Below are 10,794 nucleotides of genomic sequence, written 5' to 3'. Positions count from 1 at the left end.
GATCCAAATCCTACCGCAACACTGTCGTTATATGGTTTCCTTTCTCTCTAATAAATTATAGATTTGTATTGTTATTTGGGGTCCTAACAGTCTTTCTTCTTTAGCATTCAAACCCTGTCTTAGTACAGTTGACATTAGAGATGGGATTTCTTACAAGACTCTGACTCATTTTTGCTAAAAGTATGGCTTAGGCATTATTTAGAAAAAGGACAATTCTGATAAAGGGGATGGAAATGAACTATTGACGCAGGGGTGGTTGCCAAGCCGCAGTAAATGATTTAAAGTAGCACAGGCTTTGAAATCAGTTACTGATAAGACTTTCCATCGCAACCTAGAAATGAACGCCAGACACTAGCATAATAGAAGACAAGTGCAAACTGATGGCCGGCTGGCTAAATCAATTTTCTAGCTGCTGCTTTTAGTGTTAGCAAAAGTGAAAGTTCAGAATCTCCTTGAGTTGAACCTTATCCTCTCCGGCTGGCTAATGGAGCTCTAACTGAAGGAGCCTGGGCATGCTTAACTTCTGATGCGTAGCCAAGCCCATGAGACACACTACAATAAGGTCATTCAAGTGAGACAGTTGATGACAGGGCAGAAATCAGTAAGGGATTATTCAGTGATGAAACAGTCCTTTTGTAGATTGTCACAAGCAGTTCCTGATGACCTCTGTTAAAATGGCATCTGAGAATTAGATCAGGTAGCAGTGTCTCTGGCTTTGAACACTGTTGAGTTAAGGGAGATGTTCGCACTCATTGAGGGTGTTCCCTTGGCTGCTGTCTTTGTGGAGATAGGTCAAGGAGAAGTCCTTGCTGCCTGGAATGGATTACAACAGGGGACGTTCACATTAGAGAAGGGTAATTGGTCTGCCTGTCCCTTGTCATTTAAATGTCAGTATCTACTGAAGCTGCAGAAATGCTGCTGATGCAGACAGTGCTGGACTGGCTGCATGATAATGAAATGAGCTCCCCGTGGGGTCCCCCTCACCCAGGTTTTGATAAGAGGTGCCCCACCACCACGCACACTATATGCGATACTTCTCGTAGGACCTCAAAAGATGTAAAAGAGGCAGTTTTGGATCTTTTATCTCAGTTTCCTCCTATGAGACTTCACATAATACAGAGGTTTGGATTTTACAAAGGGAAGGAATCAAAACAAGAAAAAGGCAAGAATTCAGGACCTAGTAGTTTGGAAATCTTCAGATGGCTAGTTTAAAATGGCATTAAAAAGGAAAATGGCAGAGTGCCCACCAAAACCTTGATAGAATGTGAGAGGAAGCCAAGGAAAAACACTGCCTCTCAAACTTCCCAAGGTCTAAAAAATACCAAAGCAGATACGCTGTCTTGTCCAAGATTAGAGGAATTTCAGATAGAGTAAGACTCATGAGCCCACGGCACTGAGTTCCAAAATGCCCCCTTTTAAAACCGAGGCAAGATAGCAGTTTTCTTTTACTGTAGCTTAAAACAACAGAATTCTGTTATTTTACGTCTTTAGAATTCTGCCGACTACATGTGGCCAGGGAGGAACAGTGTGACATGAAGGGCAGGATCTCCTGACCAAATCCCCATGGGAGAACCCAGGCCTTTTTATGAATGTGTGGGTGGAATGGCCTGCAGATTTTAGGTCACCCAGACACAGGAGCGCTACCTAGGCCTGCTAATGAGCCCATTAGGGGTGATAGAATTAATTTAGGGGAACTAGGAGATACCACTGTAAAAAGAATAAAAATTAAAGTCTCCTTAAAAGTTGAAATATATGATTTAAAAAGATACCATGGGGGTGTCTCCTTTTACCTGAATATATAATTAGTATGGTTGTAATGATTGGTTAAAAATTCCCCACTCTGCTGAGAAAAAATACTTGTAGATCTGCCCTATACCCAGTCCTAATTGGGTATGAGTGATGGGAGCTGTTGGAGTACCTAAACCGACTGGAACAGTTAATCTAAGACGCTGTCATATGCTTAGGGCAATACAAAATTACCACCCTAATTAAGGACATCTTAGGTGTAGGTGTGTTGGGGCCACATACTCAACAATGACCTGCTGATGCCCTTGAGGAAGATGGATAGGTCGTGGAGGCTGACCCTGTGGTGTAGTGGACCCCATTTCATAGTAACTCTAATGCTTGTCCAGATTGTTCAGCTGCTAAACAGAGTATTTCAACAGGCGAAAGGTGACTGGGATTCTGTGGTTGACCTAGCCAATGGTTTTTTTTCAATAAGTGTTGCCAAGGAGAGTCAACAGCAACGTGCATTCATGTAGAATGGTTCTCAGGATGCATCTATCTCAAGAATAAATGAACTCCCCTGTGTATTGTCTCAATTTACTGAGACGTATCTAGTACCATACAGCTGTACAGGGTTCTAGTACATGCTCCTGGTGACATTATGATTATTTCTAAAACTGAGAATGAAGCTAAAAGCAACTTTACGATGATCATAAATCATATGGCTGATTCAGGATCGTTAATGAATGCTGAAAAAACCCGGGACCTTGCATAGACTATTTGGGGGTTTACACAGGCTGGAGCATCTTGTGACGCACTGCAGACCGCCAGGAATAAAATGTTCTTGCTCCCTGGTCCACAGACGAAGCAGGAGACCAAATACCTAATAGGCCTATTTGGCTTTTGAAGAAATCATTTGAACTGTTTAAGAGCACTATTGGGACTATCCATTTAAACAATCTGGACAAAGTCATATGTGATCGGAAACCCGAACAAGAACAAGCTTTGGAGCTGTGGAGGCTGTAGCCCAGGCTCTTTCACGTGGATCATGTGTTACAGTCATGTATGGCGGTGTGGCACCCTGAATGCATCTGCTGAAGACCTAACTCCTCATGGGATGGTATTTGGAGGTGTGAAAGTATTTAGGTTTAGAGGTCATGGGGGCGGGGGCATGATGGGATTAGTGCCCTTACAAGGGAGAAGGAGACAGGATAGCTCTCTCTCCTCCCCCATGTAAGAATACAGCAAGAAGGCCGTCGCCTGCAAGCCAGGCAGAGAGGTCCCATCAGAACCTGACACCCTGATTTCAGATTTTCAAGCTTCCAGAATCATGAGAAGTAAATGTTGTTTAAGCCATCCATCTATGGTCTTTTATCATGGCAGCCTGAGTTGACTAATACAGGATCTAATGCTGAAACAGTATTCTAAATGTCAGCCATCCGCCTTCATGCAGACTCGAGTCTTTGGCAAAAGCCAACAATTGTGGTCAATAGTGACCTCTGCATTTTTGGACTAGAAAATTATCTGATACTGCTCTCTCGTGTTTGTCTTTGAAGGACAGTTACTAGCTAATATAGGCCATTTATTAAGACTTCTTTAACTGAGGGACATAGAATTATATCAACTGCTGAAATACTCCTTGTTTCATGGGTAACATCAAAAAACTTTCTGACAAGGAAGGAGATGTTGAGAAGTTCCATCATAATGGAAATAACTGTACGGACGCATCCTGCCATGGTACACAGTGGGACTCCATGTATCCGTGAGCAAGCAGCCTATTTTCCACTGGACCCTCATAAAGCCACCTGAGCACGTGCCTGCTGCGGTTATGGATGGGCCTCGAATTTTCACTAATTTCCCAAAGATGTAAGGGAACTGGCTTGGTTCACAGGTGGCAGTTCCAGAATGGAGTGCCACAGGGAAAGCAGCTGTCCGGTGTCTAGCAGATGGTAAGCTCCTCGCAGAAGAAGGCAAAAGCAGGTCAGCAGCCTGTGGGCTGAGTCAGAGGCCCCCTTTCTGGCAGTGAAAACTGGACACAGAATCTCCACCAGCCAGTGCATGTTGACTCTTGGACTGGTGCTTCTGGGCTCGCAATTTGGCCTGGCAGGTGAGCCGTAGAGAACTGGACATTAAAGGTACCCCATGTCAGGTACCGCTTTTGGGGATGACTGTAGCCATTCTGAGCGTGTATCAAAGTGGAACATTCTCTTGCTCAGCAAAGAACCCCTCTAGTTTCTGAAGGTGGCTGCAATCATGCTGATGCCCTAGTTCTGTCTCTCAAGGTGGCAAAGTGGGCCCATGACGGGAGTGGACGTGCTGGGATTCAGGCCATGCAGTGGTGGACTGAACGGTGACATGCCACTAGGCTCTGCCGAAGCTCACGTTGCTAATAAAGTGATGCTGCTTGCCAACAGGAGAGGCAACATTTGCAACTGTCTTTTGGGAGAAGGTCCTGCACATAGCAGGCAAGCAGACCGTGCTGGCTCTTCTCCTGTTTCTCCAGGAGGTCTTGGATGGCGTGTACAGGCGTGCTGCATAATCTTGATTTGGCTTTTTATACCTGTAACTGAAGCCAGTGCTGCTAATACTACCTGAGGACTGAACAATGGCAGAAACAAAAGTATGGGGCCGGTTTGGTCCCCCTAGTTGCATTCCTTAGATCAAAGTAAAGCTTTAAACCCATGCACCAAGAATATGTTGCAGCTGTGCTACCAAATTATCTAAGGAGCAGCTGGCATGACCTGGAGAAGGCAGATCAACCTAGTCTGTTTCTTGCCTTGAGCAGCCTCATCCATTTACATCAATGCACCCTGCAAATTTATCATTTTCTGTGGGTGTGATCATGCTCAAAGGGTTGGGAAATACCAGGATACATAATTGAGATTAATAACTTATAGCAAACGTTATTGCCAAGGTAAAACAAAATAGGAAAATTTCCTTTAATATCAGTAACTAGGTAAGAAGTTTATTACTACACCTATTAAATATTGCATTTAAAGTTCTGGCTTGTGTAGTAAAATAAGGAAGAAAAAGGGATGGCATGAGGATGGGAAGTAAAGGAAACTGTCATTAATTATAGATAAGACTGTATTTTGAAAAAGTTAAAAAACTCATGCAAATTATTAGCGCTAACAAAGTTTACCAGAGTGGGTAGGTATAAGATTACTATGCAAAAATTAACTGTATTTCTTTAGAATGATGAAAAGAAAACATACATTTAAAAAACATTAATATTATTAAAAAATGTTGCCGTGTGTGACAGCCATATGGATTATAAACATTATTTAAATAAGCTAAAAAGACACCAATAAACTCAACATCACACAGTTATCTGTTATCTATAGATTATCTATAGACTCAAGGACATGTCATTGAAAATCTTGTTTTTTTAAGGACTTTGACATGCTGATTTAAACGTTGTATGGAAGAGCCAACATCCAAGTCTAGCCAAGACATTCATACAGAAAAAGAGTAAGGTGAAAAAACTTATTCTTCTGGACATCAGCACTTAAAGCCATAGAAATGAGGATGATTTGGTGCTGGCCCAGAGACAGACATAGCGACCAATGGACTAGAGAGGCAGCTCAGACACATGCATAACAGATCACACGGGAGCCAAGAACGGATTGAACTGAGACAATATCCGTAAAGACAAAACAATTGATTTGTATCCAAATCTTACCCGATTGACATAAATGAATTCTAGTAAGAAAGAAGACAAATGAACACGCAAGATATTAATTTCTTTAGAAGAAATGTGTGAGAATACCTTTGATATTGTGGTGAAGAAAAGAATTTCTAAAACACATGAATTGCTAGTCAGAAGGAAAAGACTGATACATTTGTTGAAAGGACACCGTGGAGATAGTAAAGTGAATAACAACCAACAGAGCTGGAACTGTTATGTGCAACATATATTATTAAAAAAGGATTAGTTAATAAAAAAAAATCAAGGAAAAATTGATTAAGAAAAAATGAAAAATGCATAACATAACAATGAGCAAAATATATAACAACTGTTTTACAGAAGAGGAGATATTAAACAATATGCAAAGATGCTCCATGCCATTAGAATATGTAATTCAAAGTAAGACCTCATTTACATACTATTTGATTTTCATTTTGTATGTGGTTGAGGAACACCAGCAGTTCTCATACTGTTGATGTGCGTAAAATTTATAAGACTACAGTCCACCTAAGTTTCTCTTAGATGTTTTAATATTACATATAAAATGTAAGATTTTATCTAAATAAATTCCTTGATTATGTATTTCAGATGAGATGTAAGGCTGTCATCATTACAGGTCAGATTCTCTTACCCATTACAAATACAAAACTACAAAAATGTCAATGCTTTATTTTCTTTTCTTTAGAAATATCTATGTTTATTTCTAAATCTCCCTGGGGTCGAAAGGTGCCAACCCAATTATAGAAGGCAATTAATATTCCAGTTAATTAGATTATTCTGGAGATTTAGACCAAGAGGATCCTTTAAATTCTTGTCTGTAATCTTGAAGAAACACTTTGAACCTTATTTTTAGTTATTATGCCAATTTTTTCATGATTTCAACAGAGGAGCGATTCACTCACTTGGTAATTTCGTCTGCTTACGGAAGTTTGCCGCTGCACCGAGGACAAGCAGGTTAGAACATTTAGATCTGTAAATACCTTTTCCTCTGAGCTTTAAGCACTTGTAAACATAATGCAATCTTGCGTTTTTTTTACGCTTACAGCACCTGTTCTTCCTAGGTGGTCTCCCATCCAAATAGTAACCAGGCCCGACCCTGCTTAGCTTCTGAGATCAGACGGGATCGGGCTTGTTCAGGATAGCATGGCCATAGACCATATGCTTAAAAGTATGCAAACCTTTCTGTTTTCAATGATAGCACTCATATGTCTCCGTCAGCCTGGATTCCACACTTATGAGGCCATTCCCCTGAGTCATAAAACGCCATTTAGATTATATATTTAATATTTACTAGAGGCCGTATCATTCATCAATATGATAAATGTGTCAACGATACCAAAAGGACTGAGTAATAAGATCCAATAGGAATATATTCTGAACTCTTGACCTTCTTCGGCATATTTAAGTATTTATCTTTTTGTATATCGTAGAGTCAGGACTTTAGTAGATTTACTGTATTTTAATTAACCACAATCGTTATTCCATTTTGGATGCCCATACTGTCACAATCAAACCTCTAGAATTTGGTTCCTGTGTCCTTTTGACCTGATTTTACTAACCCTTGAATAGAACCTTGGCTTCTGATAAAGAAGCCCTGTTTTCTCTTTTACCTTCCTTCTCCACATGGAATCAGTTATCCCTCCAAAACACACTGATTCTTTTTCATAGAAAATTGCTTATAAAAACTATAATCTGGGCTTCACGCTTACATTATTAGTCTGAGGTGCCATCGTCTCTAGGTCATGTTAGTAGACAGGGAGGTACAATTAATTTTATTAATCGTTACATGTGTGTTATGTATATGGGAGCACCTGCTCATTGTATAATCTGCTACACATTAATGTTAATTCGGGTATATATCATTTGTTAAATTCATTTGGAGGGAAGCGCTTCAAAGAGACAACTGTGCTTAAGACTGAAATCTCTGAATGCCATTTCCCTTTTAATAAAAGTTCAGAAAATTATATGAATCAGTGTAGTCCGAGCTCTTTTTGAAGGAAATTCTTTTATATAAAACTGTGATTATATCTCATATCAAAGGAGAATAGTTTACAGCTTTCCAAATTTAACTTTTATAGTCTATTCAATATGTCTTGTTCTTTTCCAAATAGAAATAATTTCTCAGTTTTCTGAGTTTAGTATTCCGGGATGCTCTGAGGAACTTTCTCCATTTTGGTGTATGTTCAAGTACTCAAACGTTCTAGTTCAGAGTGGCAGTTAATTTCAGTAACATTCTGTTTCAGGGAAGGAATCTTGAACCTTTTTCATGTGGGCCAGAGTCTGGAGTACAAAGCTTTTACAAGTACCCTCTGTAGTGTAAGTATTTCTAGTATTTGTAGGGAAGACCCCACTCAGGTTTCATGAAATAATTATACCTTGAGGTCTTATTCCCCTGAGTGGGCATTTGGCCTTTCTTGAGGGCTTTTCGTAGGAATGTCTCCTGGTTATCTTTCTTTCGTAACTCTCACCTGACCACAGATGACATGATTTCATCTATTCAGGGTTGAAGTTTTCCAGTTTTGTCTTAAATGTTTCAGGATGTCATGGCTCACAGAACCATGGACAGTTTCAGGGAGGAAGAAATTTTCCTGTGCCCTTCTAGTTTCTTCTGGCTGGTCGAATAATTAAATAACAGAAGATGTTAATGGGATGTACATGTGGGATGTAATATGTACATATGGGAACCTGTGTACATTAGGCAGAAAGTTAAGTTCTAAATGGCATTCTGAGCTAAAGACGAGGGAAGGCACCTCGGGGCTTCAGAGTGGGGGGAGAGGTTGTTGGCAGGATGATGAGAAGAACAGATGTTCAGTAGTTAGATGTTTGCCCTGCCCTGCAGATAGCTTATAAAAAGTTATTTCTGGTGACAACTCTTCTTATGGGCCATGCCCCCACTTTAAATTCTTTAAGGGGAGAGGTACAAGTTTCTCATGAGCCTGCAGGATCTTGATTGCTTTCAGCTCAAAATAATCTGTATACCAGTGTAGCACATCTTAGGGAGTCCTGTTCTGAACCCCTTCAATAGAAGACTGGAACTTCAAGTCATTCTCGCCATGCCAGCTATAAACTAAGACCAGGGACCATGACAGGTTAACAAGAGTGGAAGGACCTTGGACTGAGAAGCTCCCACAGGGTGACCTAGCCTAGGGACATCCAATTTATAAGAACAACGTAGATATGTAAGAGCTGGGGAAGGTTTTGTGGAGGCTAAACAGACTTAGTTTATGATCCTCATGTGAACTCACAAGTCTTTCTGAACTGAAGCAGCCCAGAACTGGAGCCAGAGCCAGCCAGGACAGTGAAGGGGAGATAATGAGATGGGTCTGACAGTAAGACACCAAGGACAGACCTCTCGCATATTCTGTCCTTGTCCTGGAAGATAAGACCCCAGACTCAGAACTGAAAATGTGTTGTTCATTAAGAAACACATGAGAAACTCATAAAGGAAAGAGGGGGACTACACATCACATGTTGCTTACTTAATACATCAAAATTACTAACCTGGTAAGTCCCCTTGAGAATCACAGTACCTGTGGTCAACACTGGAGCAGACGGAAGAGAGGACATTGCGATTTCCACCAACGGAGAGACAGGCTGAACTTCGAGTCATAAGTTAGGACTTGAAGGTCTGCGAAAGAGGCCCCGAAAATATAGATTTCAATGGGGCTGTAATGCTTTTCTAAGGAAATATTAAGGATCTGTCATTTTTTTGAGACTATCTGGCTCAAACTACTGGCTGCTTAGGGTCCAAGTTCTCCATAGTTTGGCTTTGCCAAATAAACCCTTCCACTCTTGAAGCAAAGTAAATTTGCATTTGTTGTGGCACATGGCATGCCAGGCACATCACACGTGTTGGCATATAACGCATTTTTAACAACTTCAACTGTTACGAATCGATAACTGTTACAGATGAGTAAACCGAGATTCAGGAAATAAACTATACTGATTATTTGCCTGAAATGAGAACTTACTTAAGTGACCTTCCAACTAATCTCTGTAAGTTCAATTATTAAAAAGGAAATTGATATTCGACTGCACGTGTTTACTCCATATTGTGATGATATTTTCCTCTTGTTTGTATCCGCCTAGAAGGTCCGTTAGGTTTGAAATTTTTTTTTTGTTATTTACCGGCTGGAACCATGTGTTTGAGAATCAAAGAGCTAGGTCCGAGCAGCCGACCAATTTGACCCAAGTTCTGTCTGCCTTTCCCAGGAGAGGTTCCAGATCCACATGCAAATAGAGAAATAACAAAGTCCATGCTTTATTTATAGAGATTTATTACGGACAAAGCCTCGCTCTCTGAGACAAGATTTTGAAAGCGTCTAGAGTATCTTTGCAGAGAAACCCACAAAGACGCTTAAAAAGTCCGAAAGCCCTTTGCAGTGGTTGCTATGGCAGCGAAAGGAGACCTGTCCTCTGGGAAAGGCAGGAAAGAATAGTCACCTGCCCCCAGGGTAGGTGCTTTCAGGGCTCATTAGGAGGCCCAGGGCTCTGCAAAGTCGACACTAGGGACATGTCTGTGTGTCGGTGCGTTCATTACATCAGAGGTGTGGAGATGAGTCAGGACAGCGGGGTCTTTAAAGTCCAAACCACATTTTCCAGTCAGCGCGGTTCAGTCAGTTTTGAATTCCACGGGTTTGACAATAGCAAGAGATTACTCTCATTACCTGGCTTAGGGGGAAATGTTATGCATCCCGTATATTTGAACCACAAATGGGAATCCATAAATGCCAAGGATTTTATGTGTGTCACAATTTTAAGTCTATTTTAGATTTAATGCAAAGCCTCCTAATTCAGGATTCTGAAAGTGAGTTCCTCACATTTATTTCCTCTCAGGCTTTGATAAATGTCCACGTTTTTAGATATTTTTTCAGCCTAGATCGTAACCATTTAAGTGCATTTCTGGAAAAAACAAAACAAAACAAAACACTTGATCATTCATTACCATCCTCTGGACATTGTCCATCTATTTTCCACAGCTTGGCAGAGCAAAGACAGAGTGTGCGAAAGGCGCAAGCACTTAGTCGATTCTCCTTCTTTCTCAACCTGTTGATACTTTCTAGAATTTAGAACCGAGTTCTTATGGATATTATTTTGAATTTCTATGGGATTTGGTGTTTTCGACCACACAACACTTTATGATGACATGTGAATATCCTTTCCATATCTCTTGGAGCAACTCATGTCAGTATTTACTTCACGAAAGTTTACAAAGGACTCCTTTGTGGAAAAAAAAGTCTGACGCTTTATATTATTGACATATTTTTATTATAACGGCGTATTTAAAAGGACATTTGCTTGGGCATATATTTTTATATCTGAAATTCTTTCCTTAAATACTTAAAAAGCATACTACTCCTCGTTCCCTTGCATGCATTTTT

General features: G+C 40.5%; 1 long non-coding RNA gene and 1 pseudogene across 1 annotated transcript in view; one reads left to right on the top strand and one right to left on the bottom strand.

Moving 5' to 3' along the window:
* The window catches only part of LOC111743697, a 21,455-nt gene that overhangs the window by 2,318 nt on the left and 8,343 nt on the right, over nt 1-10,794 (top strand). Inside the window, exons 2-3 of the long non-coding RNA XR_002781839.1 lie at nt 6,299-6,367; nt 7,657-7,729. This is a non-coding gene — a long non-coding RNA (uncharacterized LOC111743697). The remainder of the gene's footprint in view (nt 1-6,298; nt 6,368-7,656; nt 7,730-10,794) is intronic.
* Nucleotides 6,450-6,568, bottom strand: LOC111743719 (annotated as a pseudogene).

Source organism: Pteropus vampyrus, unplaced genomic scaffold, assembly GCF_000151845.1.
Source record: "Pteropus vampyrus isolate Shadow unplaced genomic scaffold, Pvam_2.0 Scaffold119, whole genome shotgun sequence".
Classification (NCBI taxonomy): Eukaryota; Metazoa; Chordata; class Mammalia; order Chiroptera; family Pteropodidae; genus Pteropus; species Pteropus vampyrus.
This window is presented reverse-complemented; position numbering and strand designations above follow the sequence as displayed.